The 23,821-nt window shown below is 39.3% G+C and overlaps 1 pseudogene; it reads left to right on the forward strand.

The window, feature by feature from the left end:
* The window catches only part of LOC149177552 (AUGMIN subunit 6-like), a 98,312-nt pseudogene that overhangs the window by 46,271 nt on the left and 28,220 nt on the right, over nucleotides 1-23,821 (forward strand).

The following is a 23,821-nucleotide window of genomic DNA, read 5'->3' on the forward strand; positions in this document are numbered from 1 at the left end:
CGACCAACTATCACAAGTTTTCATGTATGGGGCGATAGAACGAAACACGGGACCTATCATATATTTGACATTTTGTGCGTCGGATATATGAGGAGTGATAGAGTTGTAAACTCAACTTCAAAACATCAGTTTTTATGACAATTTTGGTCATTTTTTATGTGTCAGATAATCAAGATTTGTACTGTTGAATATCTGATGTTAACTAAACTGTCAACTATTTGACAAAATGTAGTAAGCATGTATTTTGGATTAATCACATCAATATTATTTGATCAATTTTTCAAACTAGCTAATGTGGTTCATATTTGACATAATATCAATGATATGTTGATGAGCACCAATGTGTCGAACAATGTAAACTTTGGAACGGGAACTATAAACTCAAAATGAGAACTCTCGCTAAAAAACGCCAAAAAAACATCAAAAACAGTGCTAAAAACGAAAAGTGTGTATACTGGAACGATGGTTTTTTTTTTTAGGGACAATTTTGAACATGTTTTAAAAATGGTAGTGAAAACAAAATTTTCATGCAAAATATAGCTTGAAAACGAAAAAGTGATTATACTGGAATGATGATTTTTTTTTAGGGTCAATCTTCAAAATTTTAAAAAAATGCTAGTAAAATGATCCAACAACATAAAAATGACTCATAACTTCTCATTTAACACCGTATGGAAATAAAAAAATTTATTTCAAGATATGATCCATACATTAGTTAGATAAACTATCTTAAACAGTTATTCAAAATCACTCATATTTTCTTGCACACCATCAGAATTCACATCTTCAGATGAGTGACTGGATGCTGACGAAGATGTTCCATATTCTTCTCTTTCATCAACTAGTGCCCCATCTGAGTCCACATGCATGCCCATCATTTCAAGTTTCAAAATTCTTCTAGATCTATGACTGGTTTCAGCAAACTCCCATCTCAACACTATTCCTTTTGGTAACAACCTTTTCAGAATCTCTATCGTCTTGAAGCAAAGAGTTCCCGTCTTTGTTAAATTGAAGTCTTAAACAAGTATGTCAACATGCTCCAATTTCAATATGTCTGTGCGGCAATGATTTATATTCATACCCTTTCTTTTTCTCTTTCCGCCATTTTTTTTGTCATCTACCATCTCTCGCTTATACACACCATTGAATGGGTGTGTATTTGTGGCATACCAATGTACTTCAACACTTGTAACACCTCATTTTCTATAAAGACATTTATAACTTTAGCAACCCAGAATGGATAGCCATTGAGATCTCCATCTGCTAGCATTGCGATCATGCAACCCTCCTTAATATCATGTACTGAACCCCTGTAAAGGTCTTCCATGGCTTCACGTTGTGCACGAGATCTTCTGGAACCAATATACATCTCTCTTTCCTCTGCCTGTGAAGAATTAATGATACCTTGAGTTTGTTGCTGTTCAACAATGTTTATTTCCTCATGTGCATTCGACATATTTTGTGGCCAAATAAATGGATTTTTCAAAGATATATCTTCCTTTTTTCTTGTTGAAATGATATCACTTTGATTATTCAAAAATGACTCCCACCAAACTAAATCAGCGATATCAAAGTACTCATATGTATATCTAATACATTTTTTAATTTCTTCTAGGCAATCAGAATAATTTATATCTCTGTTTTGTATGCGTGCATTATGAACTTCACCAACTGATTGTAATAAAAATATTTTTGATGCAAATAATGGATGATCTGGAATGAACTTCAAAAATTGCAAACCTGATGACGGTGCCCATTTTGTAGTAGTTGAATACTTCTTGCCCCATATTAGTGTTTTCCCATCAATTTTTTTGATGCGAAATTGATGTTGGAAGCTAATGTCATTAAGTTGTTCAATGCATTTCCCCTCACCATATGATCCCATAATAAAACTTCACATGTCAACAGTTTCTTCCAACACATCAAAAGTAGGCTCTGGCATGTATGATTTCTTAATACATTCAATTAATGATGGCAAGCTCCCAACTTCCTTCCTCCTCAATGTGACTGAAAAATGACTGAACATTTGATCAATATGGTCATGAGTGTGCCCAACAAGAAGGAAACCAACCTTTACCTTCTGAAAAATTCTCAATTCAACAAGCATGTTTAGATATCCAAAAACAACCTGATTTTTGTTTTCACGGCAAGTGTTGTCCAATTGTAGATACAAAACTTCAGGAAGATTACCAGACCAATGAGAAAGCACATCATGAATTATGGTTATGGTCAAATTTGCATCATTATGAATATTTGGAGCTGTGAAGTACACCTTTGGCAACATTTTCCCATTGAAGACCATACAACCGATCAAGTGATACTGAATAAAATTTTCCTCCTGTAAATTTCTGGGTGTGCAAACAAAATGTGGTAAAAGTGTTTTCTTATGGTCCATACCATTAATTATCAAACCCAAATATTTATTCGGATTATCATAACACTTCTTTCGATGCTTGTACAACTTTTTCTGTTCATTTGTTTGTTGTTCACGATGCTCCTGAAGTTCTTTGACAATTGAATCTACACAACATAAAAGAAAGCCATTAAGAAATATGTTTTCATACTTGATGAATATACAATTTTAAAAGTTAAAGTTATGAATGCCTACCTCTTTCTGACCCTTCACATTTGTCCCTTTTTTATTTAAGAGAAGCACATGTACTGCAAATCCCATCCTTGTCTTCTTAGGAATACAAACATTGTTGAATTCTTTCTTCCATATCTTCACAAAATATTGATCTGTAATAAACCGGCCATGTCCCTCAGCACCTTCTGCATATTCTTTGTATAAGTTGTAGATTTCGCGTCTCAAAAAATTATCTGGAATATGTATTGTCTCTTTATTTGGCATACACTCTCCATGTTTTGAAAAGAAATCTTTCATCCATGACATTGCAGTGTTTGATAATGGCCCAAACTGTCTTTTATGACGCACTTCATAATAAAATGTGGGATCTTTTCCAAATTTTCTTGAATTCTCGAGAGACGAAAATTCCCAATCAAATGAAACATTTTGAAAGCTTTTCTACAGATAAATAAAGTCTTAATATGATAATAGTAACTTGACAATGTATATTGCATGCACCCAACTAAATATGAATTTTGCATGCTTTTATTCATTGACAAATATCTCTTCCTGCTCTCTAATGCAAATTTGAAATCCATATGTTTCAAGCAATCTTTTTGGCAACATTCACTTGAAATGAGTGCGCTGATAGAACTTCTTCTCGTTAGATATTCTGCTCTACCCCTTGTATAATTAGAACATCTTGTAATGATACGAAAAGGTCTGCTGCTACTCCTCGATACAATATTTCTTGGCAACATCTCCATCATTAGATCATCCTTTGTATAAGGATTTTCATCATCATTAAGAGGAATGTTATCCACACTATGATCAACTATGCTTTTCAAATATTGACTTGAAGGATATTCTTCATCTTCCCCTTCTTCAGTGCTACTGTCATAGTCCATAGAATTCAGACTCAATGGAAAATTTAACTTGATGTTTATTGGATATTCCTCCTCATGTGCATTTTTAGTGCTACTCTCGCAGTCCATAGAATTAGGACTAAGTATATCATCATGTCTTTCATCACTGCTGCCTTTATACTCATTAGAATTAGGACTAAGTGCATCATCCTGTCCTTCATCACTGCTACTCTCATAGTCCTTAGAATCAGGACTAAGAGGACATTGTGACACTCCATTCTTTTGAAATTCATCATCGCACTTTTCATCATTGTTGCTCTCATAGTCCTTAGAATTAGGACTAAGTGGACACCATGACACTCCATTCTTTTGAAATTCATCATCTTGCTCTTCATCACTATTGTTATCATAGTCCTTAGAATTAGGACTAACTGGACATTGTGGCACTCCATACTTTTGAAATTCATCATCTCACTCTTCATCAAAGCTGCTCTCATAGTCCTTAGAATTAGGACTAACTGAACACCGTGACACTCAATACTTCTGAAATTCATCATCATGCACTTCATCACCGCTGCTCTCATAGTCCTTAGAATTAGGACTAAGTGGACAGTTTGACACTCCATTCTTTTCAAATTCGTTATCACGCTCTTCATCACTACTGCTCTCATAGTCCTCAGAATTAGGACTAAGTGGACACCGTGACAATCCATTCTTTTGAAATTCGTCATCATGCTCTTCAACGTTGTTGCTCTCATAGTCCTTACAATTAGGACTAAGTGGACACCGTGACACTCCATTTTTTTGAACTTTACCATCTTTCTCTTCATTATTGTTGCTTTCATAGTCCATAGAATTAGGACTAAGTGGACACCGTGAGACTCCATTCTTTTGAAATTTGTCATCAAGCTCATCATCACTACTGCTTTCATAGTCCTTCGAATTTAGACTAAGTGGAATCTATGACTCTTTATTTATTTGAAATTTTCCATCCTGTCTTTCATTAGTGCTGCTCTCATAGTCCTTAGGATCAGGACTAAGTGAAAGAATTGACTTTCTATTCATAGTGGAAGAATTCCCGCTATATTCATCCATATGAATAGAGTTATTACGTGATGAAGATGTTGATGCTGTATAAATCAAAACTTCACTATCAGTACAATCCATCCCTTTCAAATAGAAGATGTTGAATGATAAAAATGGAGAGTCTCCTAAAGATATTATATAGCTTAGAGAATGAAATTTTCCCTCCAAAAATTTTCCCTCCAAAAAATTTCACGAAAATATTTCCCTCCAAAAATTTTCCTCCCAAAAAATTTCGCAAAAATATTTCCCTCCTAAAATTTTGTGAGATTTATTTCACTTCATTATTTTATTCTACAATCTAATGAAAAATGTAAACTTAATTTTTTTTATGAAATAAATCATTAAAGTTAAAATTGTAAACTACAAATTCTACCTAAATTATTTTAATAGTCAAAGTATATAATATTTACTAAACAATTGAATGTTTTTTTTTAATTTTTATAATACATTCTGAAACAAGTTAATCCCACATTCAACCCGCTGTAAAACAATTCCATACTGTTCGCTTTATCGTATTTTCATTCATCAACATAAAAAAATTAACATGTTAAAATTTATAAAAACTAATTAAACCCGCATTCACCATACGGTAAAACATCTCCGTAGTTTCACCTATATATTCCATTATCACTATTACTCACGTTACATCAAGGTTTTCTGAGGTTTGTTGAAAGACTTGGAGCGAATTTGTCGAGCAGCTACATTGGGATCAACAACATATTCAACGAAGAATTCTCGCAATTGAAAGGTTAGTTAAATTTTTTTCCTTGAAATTTCTCATATTAAATTAGTTTAACGAAGTAGATTTTTTTTTCTAAACTTAAAATTTTTGTCAACCAATTTAACATATATTTCTGCCATGAGCATGGTGGGCCTAGGGCAACCCCATCCCGCAATCGACCGACCATCAGATTTTTTTTCTAAACTTAAAATTTTTTGTCAACCAAATTAACAAATATTCTCGTCGTGAGCATGGTGGGCCCAGGGCAACCCCATCCTACAATCGGTCGGCCACCCACTCCCTCCGCACACCCTTCCATCCCCCTCTCCAAACTCAGCCACCTCTTTCCCCCTCACCCCCTCACCCCCCTCCCACCCACCTCCCTACCCCCACGACCCCCTCACCCCTACCCGGCCCCCCTACCTCACTCCCCTAGACCCACCCACTTGCCCCCCTACCTGACTCCCCTCGCCCCCCCGCCCTCGACCCCGCGTCCCCCCCCCCGCCCTCGACCCCGCGTCCTGCCCCCTCCCCCTCACCCTCACCCCTCGTCCCCCCCCCCCCACCTCACCCCTCGTTCCCCCCCTCACCTCACCCCTTGTTGCCCCCCTACTCGACTCCCATTCCCCCCCCCCTCTACTCGACTGTCCCCCTCACCCCTCGTCCCCTCCCCACCCTCCTCCCTCGGTCCTTCATCCTGCCCCCTCCCTCTCACCTTACCCTCCCTAACCCTACCCCTCCCCCTCACCCTACCCTCCCTACCCCTACCCCTCGTCCCCCTCATCCCCCCCCCCTCCCCTCACCCCTCATCCCTCCCTACCCCTACCCCTCCCCCTCACCCCTCGTCCCCCCCCTTTCCCCCTCACCCCTCCCTACCCCTACTCCTCCCCATCACCCTCGTCCCTCTTTACCCCTACCCTTCCCCCTCACCTCTCATCCCCCCCTTCCTCCCCCTCCCATCGTCCCCCCCTCTTCCTACCCCTCCCCCTCTCCGCTCGTCCCCTACCTCCCTCCCCCGCCCCCTCCCCCTCCCTCCCCCTCGGACCCTCCCTGCCCTGCCCCTCCCCCTCCCCTGCCTCCCGCTCCCTCCCTCCCTCGCCTCCCGCTCCCTCCCCTGCCCCTCAGCCTTCCCCTTTTCCTCCCGCTCCCTCCCTCCCCCACCTCTCCCCCTCCCCTGCCTCCCGATCTCCGGCCCCTCGAATGGCCACCCAGGCGCACCGACGGGCTGTCGAGGTGGCGCGAGGTGGGGCGTGGCGACACCCATCCCAGTGCCACCCCAGCGGCCTGCCGGCCCACCTGGGGTGGCCGTCCGATTCCCAGAATCAGACAGCCACCCCGGGGGGACCGACGGGCCGTCGGGGTGGCGCGGGGTGCGGACAGCCACCCGAGCGGGCCGACGACGGGTCGACAGCCCACCTTGGGTGGCGTAGGGTGGGGAGCCGCCACCCACCCGAGGTGGCTGTCCGATTTCGAGAATCGAACAGCCACCCCCGGCGGGCTGCCGGGCAACCGGGGTGGCGCGGTGTGAGCGGTTGCGCCCCACCCCCTCCCACCCCAGCGACCTGCCGGCCCGCCAAGGGTGGCTGTCCGATTCCCAGAATCGGATGGTCACCCCAGGCAGGCTGACGAGCTGCCGGGGTGGCGCGGGGTGAGCGGAGCGGCCGTGCCCCACCCAGCGCCACCCCGTTGGCCCGCCAGGGGTGGCTGTTGGGCCGCCGGGGTGGCACAGGGTGGGGCACGGCCGCCCACCCCGTGCCGCCCCAGCGGCCCGACGGTGCGCCCGGGTGGCCGTCGGAGGGGGCAGAGATCAGGAGGCGGGAGGCGGGGGAGGGGGGGGGAAGGGAGGGGGAGGCCGGAGGCGAGAGGCAGGGGGAGGGGAAGGGGCAGGGGAGGGAGGGAGGGAGTGGGAGGCGGGGGAGGGAGTGGGAGGCGGGGGAGGTAGAGGGGGAGGGGGAGGCCGAGGGGTGGGGGAGGGAGGGGGAGGTCGAGGGGTGGGTGAGGGAGGGGGGATGAGGGGGGAAGGACAGGGAGGGGGAAGGGATGGATGGGGTAGGGAAGGGGAGGGAGGGGGGGAATGAGTGGGGAGGGGGAGGGGTAGGGAGAGTGGGGGGACGAGGCGTGGGGGGGTGAGGGAGAGGAAGGGGGGGGGATGAGGGGGGAGGGGGAGGGGTAGGGGGAGGGGTGAGGGGTAGGGAGGGTAGCATGGGGGGTGAGGAGTAGGGGTAGGGAGGGTAAGGGGGGTGGGAGAGGTGAAGGGTGGAGGAGGGGGGGGGGAGAACGAGGGGTGAGGTGGGGGGGGGGTGGGATGAGGGGTGAAGCGGGGGGGGGGGGGGTAGGGTGAGGAAGCCAGGGGCGAGGGAGGGGGGGAAAGGGGAGTGAGGGGGAGGGGTAGGGAGAGGCGGGGGACGAGGGGGAGGGCTAGGGAGGATAACGTGGGGGGTGAGGAGGAGGGGTAGGGAGGGTGGCGGGGGCGGGGTTAGGCACGAGGGTGAGGTGGGGGGGGGTGGGCAGAGAGGGGGGCGGCGGGGTTAGGCACGAGGGTGAGGTGGGGGGGGGGTGGGCAGAGAGGGGGGCGGCGGGGATGAGGTGGGGGTAGGGTGAGGGGGGAACGAGGGGTGAGGGGGAGGGCCGGGTAGTGGGGGGGGTGAGGGGGGTGTGAGGCGGGTGGCGGGGGGGGGGGAACGAGGGGTGGGGGGGGGATGAGCGGGGGTGTGGGGTGAGGGATCCGATGGCGGGGGGGGGAATGAGGGGTGATGGGGAGCACCGGGTGGGGGGGGGAAGGGGAGTGAGGGGGAGGGGTAGGGAGGGGGGGGGATGAGGGGGGAGGGGTAGGGAGGGTAGGGGAGGGGGGATGAGGGGTGAGGGGTAGGGAGGGTAGGGGGAGGGAGCTGGGGGGGAACGAGGGGTGAGGGGGAGGGTCGGGTAGAGGGGGGGAAAGGGAGTCGGGGAGGGAGGGTAGGGGTAGGGGGTGAGGAGGAGGGTTAGGGAGGGTATCGTGGGGGGTGAGGAGGAGGGGGAAGGGTAGGGTGAGGGAGCTGCGGGGGGGGGGGGGGGGGGGGGGGGTGGGGATGAGGGGTGAGGGGGAGGGCTGGGTAGAGGGTGGGGGGGAAGCAGAGTTGGGTAGGGGGGCAGGTGGGTGGGCTCGAGGGGGGTGAGGTAGGGGGTAGGGGAGAGGGGGGGTTGGTGGGAGGGGCGGGTTAAGGGGTAGAGGGAAGGGGGGTAAGGGTTGGGTGGGGTGGCCATCCGATTATGGGGAGGGGTGGTTCGGTTGGGGGCGAGGGCGAGGGGGGTAGGGGGAATAGGTGGAAGGGGGGTAAGGGTGGGCTGGCGTGGCTGTCCGATTGTGGGGTGGGGTGGCTCAGTTGGGGGGGGGGAAGGGGGTAGGCTATTGTGGGTTGGGGAGGGGGGGAAGGGGGTGAAGTGGCATGGGGGTTGTGGGCCGGTAGGGGGGGGTAAAGGGTGGAAGGGGGTGTGGAGGGGAAGTGGTTGGGGAGTGGGGTGGCATGGGGGTAGGGGGAGGTGTGGAAGGGGGGTAAGGGTGCGGTTGGATGGTTGTCCGATTACGGGGTGGGGTGGTGTGAGTCGGTTGAGGGGGAAGAGGGGTAGGTGGCGTGCGAGGTAAGGGGTGGGGAAATCGCCTTCCAGTCCGCGGATGGACGGGGTGGTGTCAGTGGGCTTCTGCCATTTCTTAGTGTTAATATTTTTTAATTTCAATTATCTAATTATACAAACTAAAAATTTAGGATATATTTTCGCTGTGGATTTAAGTTAATATGTTTTCATTGTTTACTAATTTATGTGTTTCTATTTTTCAGGGAAATGGCATCAAAGAATATTTCTGTGAATATGTCTGAACCAAAGACACTTAAAGGTGCATCTTCAAAAAACATTGGTGAACGAACTCCACCTGAGCTCATGGCTACAAATCTTTCAAGTGCCTCAAATGATAAGAAGATGATTTCAGACTGGAAGAATTCAAAAGAGGTGAAATTCCCATCAAGAATCTGGTATGTGAAAGAAAGAGAAAGCCAAAATGTGAACATATATCTATATATTGATATACCAAATGAAAATGGAATTTTTGAGCTGATGGGAAGAGTCATAGATATGTGTTCGGTACCAGACACTGAATTTGTTTACATACTTACAAAAGATCTCAAGTCACATGAAAGGATTAAATATTGACTAACATATTCATTGTATGACATGAGAGAGGTATCTACAAAGTTGTGTAAACAAATTGTAAATGAGATGAAACAAAACATCGTAAGTATTGTTATTTATATTTGTATTTTGTTTTCTTGAAAGTGTCTCGCTATATTTTTTTAATTTTGTTTTTATTGACATATGATATTTTGTTTGGCAGAATTTTGTTCAAAATTTGTTCAATTAGGTTGGGATGCATTCATTTCATAGAGCATGATATCATGAAAGTTTTCAGCAGTTTTTACTCAGTGTCAGAAGAAGATATGGAAAATAAGCAAAATGTAGAAATTGATGATGCTACAAAACTACATCCAAAGGATCAGAAAAAAGGCCTCTAGTGGATAGATCTAGCAAGGGTAAACAAGTTACTTTTGATGGAAATGAAGTTGAAACTGACAATGAAGCATATGTTGCCGTTACTGAAGATGACATTGGAACTGAGAAGAGCCGTAAAAGACCAAAAGTAACAACACCCAAAAATAAATCTGTTGAGAATGTTATGACGAAGAAAAGTAAAGTTGAAGATTTTGAAGTAGTCATTACCAGCAGTCAAGAACCTAGTGAAACTTCAAAAGAAAGTAGAGAAATCATTACACCAGGAGCTGATTTAGAGGTTGGCATTATCAAAACAAAACAAAATGCCATTCGACAAAATTTGACAAAGAAAAACTTAATTGATGGTGGTCGTACATTTTAGCTTAATGTCAGACAAACCTATAAGGCAAGTGAAGGACAATGTCAATATCAACTCAGAAAGCCACACCATTTGCATGTTCACAACTTGAAGACATTGATGAGGTATAATCCATATGCTCATGTGGTTAATTATTTGCTTCTTGTTGATTCAGTTCAATTTCCCAACAAAGAAGCATTTGATAAGTCAAAATGTTTTTAATACAATTATTATGTGCTTGGGGGGAACCATTCTGTAGAAGCTCAAAGACAATTGATGGAGGAATATCCCAATAACCCACATTTTGAAACAATGAAATGTATCATTTATGCTGGTTTATCGGATACAGAAGCAAAGTTAGTGGCATGGGATCATAATTCAGATAATGAATATAGGATGTCTATGACTTTCATCCAAAGGGTTATATTTATTCATAGTGAATTTCAAGAAAATTGTGGTTGGGATAGGATAAATGTTACTGTAGATTTCCGAAGGGAATGTTGTATGGAAATAGGCTATCAAATTGAAGAGAAACCAAATTTAGGTGGAAAACACAACCTTCCTAGTGATATATTCAGAGGTGTTGATAACATTTTCCAATTGGCATTTAGAATTGGAGATGTTTGGAACTTGATTGATGAGATTTTTAGCATGTGGGAAAACATTGGCATTAAAAACCAAAAGGTCAAAAAGTCTAAGCCATTGATATGTGGCGACAGTAAATTAGGTCCTGACTTGAAGCAGCTTCCAGAAGATATGACTATCACACCTTGGAGAGCAATGCAAGGAGTGAAAGAAGAAAAAATTGTCAAAATAATATTATTTCATGTGAAGTCAGGGGAATTATCATTGGAGGAAATGTCCGAGGAATTTCAAAAGTAAGTTTGTTGAATTATTTTTATTTATTTCTAGATTATAATTTTCTTTTAAATAAAACATGTTGTTCTTGGTAGTATTTGTTATACATATCATTATATTGACTTTTTGTTATTTTATCTATGTAGTCACAAAGTTTACATGAAAATTCAAGAACAAATGGTTAGATTGTTGAATGAATATAGTTGGATGATGTCATACGCAACTATCCAGATTCAAGTTCTACATCAACATTAAAAGCTTTTTATCTTGCATTTAAAAAGATATCTTGATTTACACATTCATTTTTATTCATTTGTGTACTATTTTTAATTTATAACTTACACATATATTTGTTTATTTTATAAAAGATGAAGAAGGATGATAATGGAGCGCCAACTAGCTTCAGAACCTTTATTGAAAAAATAAAGACCGAAAGACTAAGGAAGCAACGTGTTAAGAATGTTGAACTTGATCCAACTTTTACTCATTTCATTTGGAATGGGCTAGACACTGTTCAATATCAAGTAATACAAGGTGACTGTGAAGACATTGCTAAACTCATACCTAAAAGGGAGTATGCCCTAGTTATTGCAGATATTCCCCATGGTTTCAATATTCCAAATATTGACTATGATAGTGACCCTTATACTTATCAAGCTCTTAGTAAAGTGGTTGCGGGATTTGTAGAATTCACGTCATCACCATTATGGAGATTTGTGACATTTCATTCAGACACACAATTGGCAATGATATTGTCAAGCTTCAAAGAGAAAACAAATTCAAGGATGCAGCTTACATGGTAAGATGTTTAAAATGTATATTTGATTAATGTTGAAAAATTTATTTATGTACAAGTTGATTGAACTTTTACTATTTTATGTTATAGGCAAAAGTCAAATCTTCTTAACCGTGACGATCAAGTATTTATAAATGATTGTGAGTTCATTCATATTGATAGTTGGGCAAAAGATGATAGCTATATGTCTATTATTTTTAATCGGGTGGACGGAAAGAGTCATAGCCAAATACTGAGTTATGATGTTGTTGTGAGAAAACTAACATATGAAGACAAAGAAGCAAAAGGAGAGATAATTAACATTTTATCAAAAACCACAATTATTGATTAACTATCTTATAGACATGTGTTAAAATGAAGGAGATTGGGTTCTGGATTTATTTTCTGGCTCAGGTAAGTTTTATTATATAGAATTGAATTTCAATATGTTATTTTTTTTTAATTAATATGTCATTATACTAATTTACTTCATTATTTCTTTTGTGCTTGATAATTAGGTACAACACTAGCATGCTGCCTTCAAAAAGGAAGAAATTGCGTTGCAATTGAAAAAGATCCATTACAATCAATTTCATTCAGCAAAGAATTAATGCTCTTCAATTTCTTCTAGATGCAATGCAAGAAATTGGGTTGAAGAAAGGGGACTCTAGTGAATCACGTGTGGCAAAAAAGGCAAAGGAACCTCAACCACCATTACATGGGATGTTTGGAAAGACATACATTGGGAGATTGGCAGACATGAAATATCCATTAGAAGACAAAAATGAGCAAAATGAAGTAGAAAATATTGAGGAAGAAAACAATGATGAAACTCTAGAGGACGAAGAGTTTGGATTACGTGACATCGTTGAATAAATTTAAGTTATGCTTGGAAATCAAGCTCATTTTTTGTAACTATTAAGTAGTTATACTTTCAATGTTTTGACTTTGAAATTTTATGAGAAGAATACACACTCAATTAAGCTTGTTATGCGTTCAATATTTTTAATATGTGATTTTTGCATTAATTTTTAAATTAACCATTATTTTTTGAAAAAAAAGTGATTATTATTATTTTCTTAACACGAAATTCATAAAAAAACTATTATTTAACTGTTTTTAGTTAAAATTTTCGTATAAAAATTGTGATTTTCGCATGTCAATTGTAGCAAAAAATTATCAAAACGTGTAGTTTTTTAATTATATTTATGTTAAAAATGGCTATTTTTATGTCAATTGTTAGAAAATATTGGTTTTCAAAACAATTATTTCTTGTGGATTGAAAAATAAATTAACAATGTATAAATATGTAGAATATCGAAAATTCAAAATACAAACCTTCTTCTTTAAATATGCGAAACAAGAAAAACCTCACTACAAAAAAAATAAAATAAAAATAAAAACAAGAAAATATGAAGAAAAAGACCACTTCAAAAATTATTAAGTTTACAAAATAATTATTTACATTTCATACATTAGAAAATTAAAAAAGTTAAAAAAAAACCTTTTAAAAAAGGGCATGGTGCAAAATTACCACGTTTTTAAATCAGCATAAAAAACACTACCATTATAAAACGCAATGTACATAAAAAAATTATAGTGCCAAAAACTAAGCTTTAAAAAACACGTGTGTTCTGCATAACCCCTTTTCGAAATCGGGTCACTTTTTTGCTATCTCTACAAAACGGGTAACAATATGGGTTCCCGTTTCAAAGTTTACATTGTTGTCAGATAATCGACATTAATAACTCACATATTTGGCTTATAACTGTCATATTTTGGCCCCATTTGTACTAGTGTTCAAAAACTCAAATTGAATTTTAAACCTTGAAGTTTGGCTTTCTTTACCTTGCTATCATCTTCATAGTAACTGCTCATCTTGTCCCAAATAGATTTTGCAGTATAGTGATCCATGACCTTGACTAGTTTTGATTCAGGTAGGCCAACAAGTAGGGAATTCATAACTTTGGCATTACATGTAAATTCTATCTTCTTATCTCTAGTACTAAAGGATTTAGGATTTTGATATTCTTCTTCCACTACATCCCATACATCAGCTCCATGTGATTGAATATAGGTTTCTATTATGAGTTTCTGAAAAAAAATAGTTTGTTCCATTGAACATCAATGCCCTATTGGTGTATCCTCCTTCCTGGTTTTCCATGGTCCTTAATCTTTCTTCTAGCTATTGAACTAATTATGAAGTAACATTTCTTTAATACCAATTGTTAGAAACCGGGAAAATAATGAGGGGGGGGGGGGGGGGGTGTGAATCAACATTATAGGAATTTTAAAATTGTTTTTCAATAGTAAAGGATACTAGGAAACCAAAAAACACTTCAACAATAATTCATGTGAGCATCAAAAGAATCAACATAAGAGGCACAAAATACCACACATAGATTCTTCAAAATGTTTCTTCAATTCATTTCAGAAAGGCAAGCTTCTACTTGTTGTTACAAAGTTCTCTATTTGCAACTAGAAGGAAGCTACTACTCCCAAATTTATTATCTACAACTAAAAGGAGAGACAACCCCTAATTATTTACCAGCCACTATTGGAAGGATCTACAACCCCTAATCTACAAGATGCTACTTTCTTAACCTCCTTGATTCATATTTCATATGATTTTCAAACTCAAATCATGAAGGCCACTTCCATTCATAAAACAAATAATTACTGGCCTAAATTACTCACCCAAATCACCATAAAAACACCTTCAACAATCTCTGATCATTGCTCAAAACATCATAAATATATCCCTTCAATCATACCTTCACATACATATTAACACACTTCTTGCAAATTCGATTTTTCATATATAAAATTTGAGCTGATAATTTTAGTTATTGAACTTCTAGTCAACTTTAGCTCTTTTGCTTCCATGAATCTTTATTTTTTCTTATCTACCACTTCGTTTAAGTCTTCTGAATGTCATTTTAAAGTCTTATATTTCTGATTTGTTGTCTTTCTGAAAAAAACTAAGGTAAATGGTCCAAATGTGCAATTCTGGAAATTTTACAGGTTTTATATGTGATTTTCTAAATTTGGAAAAATCTCCAAATATATCACCGACTACGTCCATGCCACTTCTACAAATTCTCCAACTGCTAGTATATTTGGTCATAAATTATGCATATTGAATCTTTTTTTTTTTTTTTGTATGATTTCTAAGAATATGAATTTGACTTTATCTAAAATGGATAAAATATTAATAATTGCTCGCCATAATATATATAAACATCTAGTATAATCTCTAGAAGAAAAGTGGTAACTTGGTAATTAGGTTCGACCCTTGGGAAATATGATGCATGAAGGAATATTCTAGTGGAGATGGACCATAAGGATGTTTATCATTTGTTGGCTAATGTTAATAATTATTATTGGTTCTCTAGTTAACATATTATTTTTTTTTTTATTGCAGGTCTACATGATAACAGTTGAGGCAAGTTCAACTGTATGAAGAATGTTGAAGAAATTTCAACATCTAATACCTGGAAATTATGAAATCAAGATGATTAAAAGGTAGCAGTATGAGAAGATAACCTAAAGGTCAAAGTTCGTACTATAAAGGAGATCACTTTCATGAGGAAGCGATGATCAACCTAAAGTTTGGAAAGGCCCAATAAAATGTCTTCATTGATGATGACAAGATGAAAGTGATGTGCAATATTGAAAACTTGTACCCTATCACAAGATTGAAGGAAGAAAATGTCTCCACAATACTAAAGAAGGAAGCGGGCTCGATACAATGAGATGTAGAGGAAAGAGGGAGCTATGCATCTATGAAGAATAGATAGATGATAGTCTTACGAAAACAAGCTAGAGATATTGTGGTTATAACTTCCCAATTAGAAAGGATGTCTTGAATCTCCTCTAGATTTGAGAGGGAGTAAGGAATCTTCTTGAATAGGAGAAAGGATATATTCTATGATTAAAGAGGGAATAAGGACATCCTCTCTGGTTGGAAGGGAGTGATGTTGGACATCACATGGCCATTCTCTTCTCCATGTCTCATGCACTTGACCAGGACTAGCAACCGTAAGTCTAATTTAAGGGATTGGAGAGAGAATGGTGGAGGGTTGAACAAGCATACGTGGTTTCCTTGACAATAAAAAATCTAAGAAAGGAAAGGGATGGACACTCTTTGAGGATAGGATAGGTGTCCAAGATAAGAGTGGTATAAGAGGATCAATATTATTTGAGGATTCAGGATTGGAAATCCAAGATAGGAATAGTCCTAGAAGGACATACCTTGGGAACATCCAGATGGGGTATGTTCCTTGTAGATGTAGCGCAATATCACATGTAAAGCCTCCCAACATAATTCTGTTGAATTAAGATGAACTTGTCTAGTTAGGCCTTGAAGACAATGTTGGTTATAATGTTGATTCTTACAAAAGTCTTATCAATTTGAATATTCTTATGAGAACTTTTCAAAGGGAGTATTTTCCTTGTATCGGTTCGACAATTATGAATACCTATGTAGTTAAGCGATAATGTTGTAGAATGTAACTAGTTTTGGTCTTCATAATTGTTATTTGAATCATGTCATGATGTAATTTCTATGTATCTATCTAAAGAAGAAAGAAAATGATTTTTGTAAAGCGTGGGTTTCATGCTCAGGTCATTTTGTCACTAGGTCAAGCATCCATTGAATGATCCTAGGGTTTATCATGAGTGAAGTATCCTTGTAAAATTGTAAAAGTCCCATTCATGCACTTGTATCAAATAGAGAAAAATATTATGTTTGGAAGTGTCTAGTAGGCTCCTAAGACCAAGTCGGCTAACCCAGCATAAGTTGGACTAGAGAGGGCTTATGTAGCCTTTTGGAAGGCTATAAAAATGTAGGAATTCAACCTCATTAGAGAGACAAGAAAGTGTTGAAGAATGTGTAACTAGGTTTGGTCTTCATAAGTATGAAATGTATTCTTGTAAATAATACAATGAAAAGAAATTATTATTGGAGCATGGGTTTCATGCTCAAGTTCTTTTATTTTATAGGTCAAGCGTCCATTGAGTAATTCTAAGGTTTGTCCTAGGTTAAAGGGTCATTTTCATATATTTAAGACCTTATAAGCACATTATATCTTGTAAATAAAACATTATTTTGTCTCTAAAGTGTTGAAATACCTCCAAGATCAAGTCGGCCTAATGGCCTGTCAACTCAGCCTACATGAAGAGCCACGTCTACCCCTTGGAAGAGCCTATATATAGAGAGGAACTCATCCTCCATTCTACACATTCACTCAACTCATTTTATGTGAAGAAGAGTAATAGAAGAAATCGAAGAAGAGGGAACGAAGAAGAGGAAGTCGAAGAAGTCGAAGTGCTTAGGCTAGATATCTCTCTCTTGAGAAGGTCGAAATTAGGGTTTCTATGTTGGGACTATCTCTAGTTTGATCTTGGAAGAGGAAGAGAAGGAAAGGAAAATGATGGCTTCTTAGGGTGTATTATTAGCCCTAAGACTCAAGGAAAGGCAAGAGAAGGGAGGAGAAGTCTATTCAAGGGAGATCGAAGTCTCCAAGAGAAGCAACAATAATTGCCGCAGTTATCGTGAACCAGAATTTCAGATCTACAGTGGGAGGTTGAAGTCACAATAGATAGAGGCCGAGTTGATATTGATCTTGGAGGGTATTTGTATGAGTCACTAGGTCATGATATTCATCAATTGAAGAATATATAAGAAGATAAGAGATTTACGGTTTTTCCCCTCAAGAGGAGGGGTTTTGGCCCTGGCTTGCAGCCTATATACTGTGTCAATGTTCTTATTATTTTTGGTAGTTGTTTGATGTATCACACATTGTAATAATAAGGAAAAATTCTAATAAGTAAAAAGGTAACACAAACAATTATCAAGCTAAGAAAATTAACCTACTTACTTCCCTATTGAATTCTCAACATGGTATTAGAGCGAAGGTTATCTAAGGGCATCATGAAGATCTCCTCTACAGTGAAGAAGTTCATCAATAAGATTGCAAGAAATCTCAAGAAAGGTATCAAGGAGGCATGGAATTTATTATTCTCTACAAAGAAGGTATCAATCAAAGAAATGGATGAAGACCTCCTCTTGGCTCTCTCTGGCACATTTCAAGATGAAGACATTTGGGTAATTGACAGTGGTGCATCAAGGCACATGACTGGCCATTCTAATCGATTGAAGGCCTTATCAAAAGGAAAGTATGCTTATTCAATGGAACTTGGAGACAACAAGGGATATCCTGTAAAAGGTATTGGATCAACCTCCATAAATTTGGAAGACAGAAGCAACATCCACCTCAACAACCTTCTCTTTGTTCCAGGTTTTCATAATAATTTACTTTCTATTTCAAGTCTAGAAGATAAGGGGGATAGAATATCCTTTATTTATGGAAAGTTCGTTGTCTGGGGAAAATACTCAATTATAGATCAAGCCAAAGTTTTATGAATTCAAGAAGGAATAATCTACAAATCAATATATCATGTGGGTCAAGCCCTAGTTCACGTTGAAATTAGCCCATGTGAACTTTGGCATCGAAGATTTTGTCATCTAGATTTCAAAATCCTTCCAACCCTAAGTTCCATAGTAGATGGAATTCCTAATCTAAAAGAGGAACATGAAGGTTTCTATAAAGGATGTGCATTGGGTAAGAATACCAAGAGACCATTTGGAAGCAGTGCATCTCAGTAAAAGAAATCCTGGATCTCATTCACTGTGGTGTATGTGGTACTATGCATCCTAAATCACTTCGTGGTCATCTATACTATGTCACATTTATATATGATCATTCAAGAAATACTTGGGTTTACTTAATGAAAACCAAGGACGAAGTATTTACAAAATTTCAATAATTCAAAGTTGAAGTGGAGAACCTGACAGAAAGAAGAATCAAGATAATAAGATATAATAATGGAGGAGAATATACATCCAAATATATTATAGAATTCTATAAGGAGTCTGGGATTAAGAGGAAGCTGATAATCCCATATTATCCTGAACGAAAAAGATTTGCACAAAGAAAGAATAGATCCATTGAAGAGAGTGTAAAATAAATGCTACACCATCAGGATCTACCAAAGTTTGTGGGGAGAAGCCACGAAGATAGTTGTCTACATTTAGAATTGAAGTATCGACAAATTTCTAGAAAACTAAACTCTGGAAGAAGTATTCACTGGAAAGAAGCCATTAATAGATCATCTCTAGATCTTTGTGTGTCTCGTATATATTCATATACCAAAGGACAAAAGAAACAAGATGGATCCTTCAGGAATGAAGGGAACATTTGTTGGGTATAGAAACTCATCAAAAGCTTATATGATCTACATGAGAGATGGACATCACATAGAAGTTAGTCATGATGTCATATTTGATGAGAGCATAGCTTTCAAGAGATCAAAGGAACTTTCCATAGATTTTGATGATGAAGAATTTCTGATACTTGAGGAGGAAGTTGACCAAGGAAAAGAAGAATCACACCATGAAGAAGAAGGTCCATGTGAACCTGTTCAACCTATGGTCATCCATGAATCAAGAAAGATACCAAATTGGTTGAAATGTACACTAATTTATGCAAAAGTTCATGGAGAAATGACAGGCTCATTTAGAGAGAGCAAGAAACCGAAGAGATATTCTAGATATGCGACATACATGACAAAACTAATAGAAACAAAACCATCCTCCTTTGAAGAGGCTGTAAATAATCAAGAATGGAAGGATTCCATGAATGAAGAGTATCAATATATAATGAAGAATGGAGTCTGGGAGATCATGCCTAGGTCCGAAGACAAATCTGTGGTTACTTCCAAATGGATCTATAAGATTAAACATGCAGATGATGGAAGTATAGATAAGTATAAAGAAAGATTTGTGGCTATAGGTTTCTCTCAACTTGAAGGCATCGACTATGAAGAGACATTTTCTCCAACAACAAGATATACAATGATTCGATCATTACTCTCTAGCAGCATTGATGGGAATGGACATCCACCAAATGGATGTCAAGATTGTGTTTCTGAATGGAACAATAGATGAAGAAGTACACATAGAGAAACCCTTGGGATTCGAAGTCAAAGATAGAAAGACATATGTTTGTAGACTGAAGAAATCACTATATGGCCTCAAACAAACACCAAGGTCATGGTATGCTAGAATGGATGCATACCTTAAAAGGATAGGCTTCACAAAAAGCTTTGTTGATTCCAACCTTTACATTAAGGATGTAGATGGAGAAACCTGTAATCATTTTCCTGTATGTAGCTGATATTCTCTTGATAGGTTGAGAAGGTTGAATTGAAGAATGTAAGAAGCAACTAGCAGTGAAATTTGACATGAAGGATCTGGGGCTGATGCATTATATTTGGGACTAGAAGTTTGGCAAGGACCTAATGAAGTTTATTTGGGTCAAGGAAAGTATGTGATCAAGTTACCAAAAAGGTTTGACATGATGGACTACAAACCGATGACTACTCCAATGATCACAAAATTGAAGAGACTAAGGAAATCTGAATACAACCCTATGGATGCTTCCAAGTATAGGAAAATCATTGATTCATTGATGTACTTGGTGAATACTCGTCCAGACATATGCTTTGCAATAAATGTACTTAGTCAATTTCAGGGGGAGCCAAATCATGATCATTGGGTAACAACAAAACATATTCTAAGATATCTACAAGGAACCATCCACTACTACCTAAAGTATGAGAGAAGGAATTATGTCCAATTAGTCGGATATATAGATTTTGATTGGGGAGGCAGTGAGCAAGATGGAAGATTCAGTACAAGAGGATGTTTTAGTTTGGGATCCTCCATGGCCTCATGGATGAGAAGAAAGAAAGACTCAGTTTCTTTGAGTAGTGTAGAAGCTTAATATGTTGCAGCCTGTGAAGTAAGTAGAGAAGCAATATGGTTGAGGAAGCTGCTAGCCGAACTGTTTGAAGGTTCGATGAACCCTATAGTGATACATTGTGATAGCACCAGTTGCATATGTTTGTCTGAGGATCTAGTGTTTCATGGAAAGATAAAGCATATAAACAACAAGTATCACTATATCCAAGAGCTAGTACAAAATGGTGTGCCGAAGCTACAATACATTTCCACTAATGAGAAGGTAGCTGATATATTGACAAAATCACTTCAAAACAAGCATCTTGTATATTTGAAGGACAAGGTTGTTTTGGTCGATGTATCCTCTCTAATTGAGAGGGAGAGATAGACACTACATTCTTGTCTTCACTTGGGAAGAAAGAACGGAGGATTGGGTAACCATCTGGCATTCGATACTCTTTGAGAATGTGGTAGGGAATTCAAGACAAGAGTAGTCGTGGACCAATATTCTTTGAGGACTAGCTATTCAATATAAGAATAGTCAAAAGGAAGGTCATACTCTGTGAACACCCTGGTGGAGTATAAATCTTGTAAGACAGTGATTATGGTGTATGTGAATCATTGGTCTCTCCAGCATTATGCTCTGATCATGTGGATAGATCTATTAGTCAAGGCCTTGATATGTAAACAATGTTGGTTGATATGATGCTAGACATATGGGTTACCAATCCGACTCTTTTTTATGAGATCTCTTCAGATTGAGAATGACCATGTACCTATTATGAATACTGCCCTAGTTAATAGGGAGTGTTGAAGAATGTGTAACTAGGTTTAGTCTTCATAAGTATGAAATGTATTCTTGTAAAGAATAAAATGAAAAAAAATTATTATTGGAGCATGGGTTCCATGCTCAAGTTCTTTTATTTTATGGGTCAAGCACCCATTGAGTGCTTCTATGGTTTGTCCTAGGTTAAAGAGTCATCGTCATATATTGAAGACCCTATGGGAACATTGTATCTTGTAAAGAAAATTGTTTTGTGTTTAAAGTGTCGAAATACCTCTAAGATCAAGTCAGCCTAATGAGCTGTCAAGTTGACCTACATGAAGAGTCACGCGTACTCCTTGGAAGAGCCTATATATAGAGACGAACTTGTCCTCCATTCTACAAATTCACTCAACTCATTCTATGCAAAGAAGAGGAAGAGAAGAAGTCGAAGAAGAGGGTACGAATAAGAGGAAGTTGAAGTGCTTGGGCTATATCTCTCTCTCTTGAGAAGGTCAAAATTAGGGTTTCAGCGCTGGGAATATCTTGGGTTCGATCTTGGAAGAGGAAGGTAAGGAAAGGAAAGTGAAGGGAGGAGAAGGTTATTCAAGGGAGATCAAAGTCTCTAAGAGAAGCAACAACAATTGTAGTAGTTGTCGTGAGCCAAAATTTCAGATCTATAGTGGGAGGTCGAAGTCACAACAACTGGAGGTCAAGTTGATCTTGATCTTGGAGGTTATTTGTCTAAGTCACTAGATCATGGTATTCATAAATTTAATAACCTATAAGAAGATAATATATTTATAGGTTTTCCCCTCAAGAGGAGGGGTTTTGGCCCTAGTTTGCAATGTATATACTGTGTCACTGTTCTTATTGTTTTTGGTAGTTATTTGATGTATCACACATTGTAATAATAAGGAACAAATCTAATAAGTAAAAATGTAACACAAACAATTATCAAGCTAAGAGAATTAACCTAGTTACTACCCTATTGAATTCTCAACAGAAAGTACATCTTTGCATTTGATCTATAGTTGAAAAAGAGAGGGAAAGTCTTGAGAAAAGAAAGGTGAAGGCTAACAAAGCAAGGAGGAAGCCCTAGAAAGTTTGAAGGTCTAAGGTATGTCTACTATAGTTCACATGTGTGAGAACTTAGGTTTTTTAGGCACACCTCAGGTTTGAAGGTTGCAGTAATAGTTGAAAATTGTTGTTGGGGAACCAAAAGGCTAGAAGAGCCTTGACTTTGGAAGAATATTATTTCATTGCTTTTGTCTATTTTGAAGAAGAATGATTGGTGGTTTTTCTTGGTTCTTGGTGTTAGTCTTGGGTCTTGGTTTTTGGTCTTGGAAGTCTCCTTTGAATTGATTCTATGAGAAGAGAAGTTATTTTTGGCTTTTCCCCTTGGAGGGGTTTTCCCCTGGCTTGGTGCATATATCTTGTGTTCATCTTTGTATGGTTGTGATCTTCATAGCTTTGGAATTTATTTGATGATAAGGGAATATGTATAATAAAGAAGAAGAACATAATATCAAAAATAATTGTCAAGAAAGGAAAAGTGAAATTAAAATGTTTCCCTAATCAATTCTCCAACATCACGAAGATTCATGAATATCATTTGGAGATCATACCCACTAAGCTTGTTAAGGGCCAAGGGTTGGCTCAGATTTTGACCAAGGAAAATGACAAGGCTTTGGATCTTTTTCTGTTAAATTAATTCATCAAAGTTCTCAACTTCACCTAAGCTCCAAAGGTTAGGAGAACTTGAGTGGTACAGTGAAATTTTTATTATTTTCAAAATCTTACATGACCTTGCCACTTAATAGGTCATAAGAGGAGATCTATGATGTTGAAAGAAACTAATTATTTCATTATGAAAGATGATCTCAGATAGAGGAATCTGAAAGGGGTAATACTTAGATGCATAGATGAAGTTGAGGTGAAGAAGCTTATTTCTGAGTTTCATGTAGGATTTTGTGGTGGGCATTATGCCGTGAAGACACTTTCCCACAAAATTATGAGAGTGGGTTATTATTGGCCTACGATATTTTCGGACGTGCATAAGTATGTTAGAAGTTGACAAGCATGTCAACTATTCATTGGGAAGAAAAAGTTAGCTACTTTTCTCTTATGACCAATGGTCATTGAGGCTCCTTTTTAGCATTGGGGTCTTGGTTTCATAGGAAAATTTTAGAACTTTAGCAGTGGCTACTCTTGGATTTTGATTCCTACTTATTACTTTACTAAGTGGGAAAAAACCATTCCTATGAAAAATGTGTTAAAATTGGAAACTAGGGCCAAACTTCATGTGGGTCATCTTATTCATGGCTGATAATATGTTAATTATATTCCTCTCATTGAGAGGTGTAGGATTGATCTAAATATCATTCGATTCAGATAAGTATTCATGGAGATATTAATTTATTTTGATTATGGAATTATTATCAAGTCGACCTACAACTCATGTAGGCTCAGAAGCCCAACAATCACATCTATTCAAACAT

The sequence above is a fragment of the Pinus tabuliformis genome, chromosome 4_1 (assembly GCF_031772625.1).
Source record: "Pinus tabuliformis cultivar Carrire ecotype Pingquan chromosome 4_1, CPIR1, whole genome shotgun sequence".
In the NCBI taxonomy this organism is placed as follows: Eukaryota; Viridiplantae; Streptophyta; class Pinopsida; order Pinales; family Pinaceae; genus Pinus; species Pinus tabuliformis.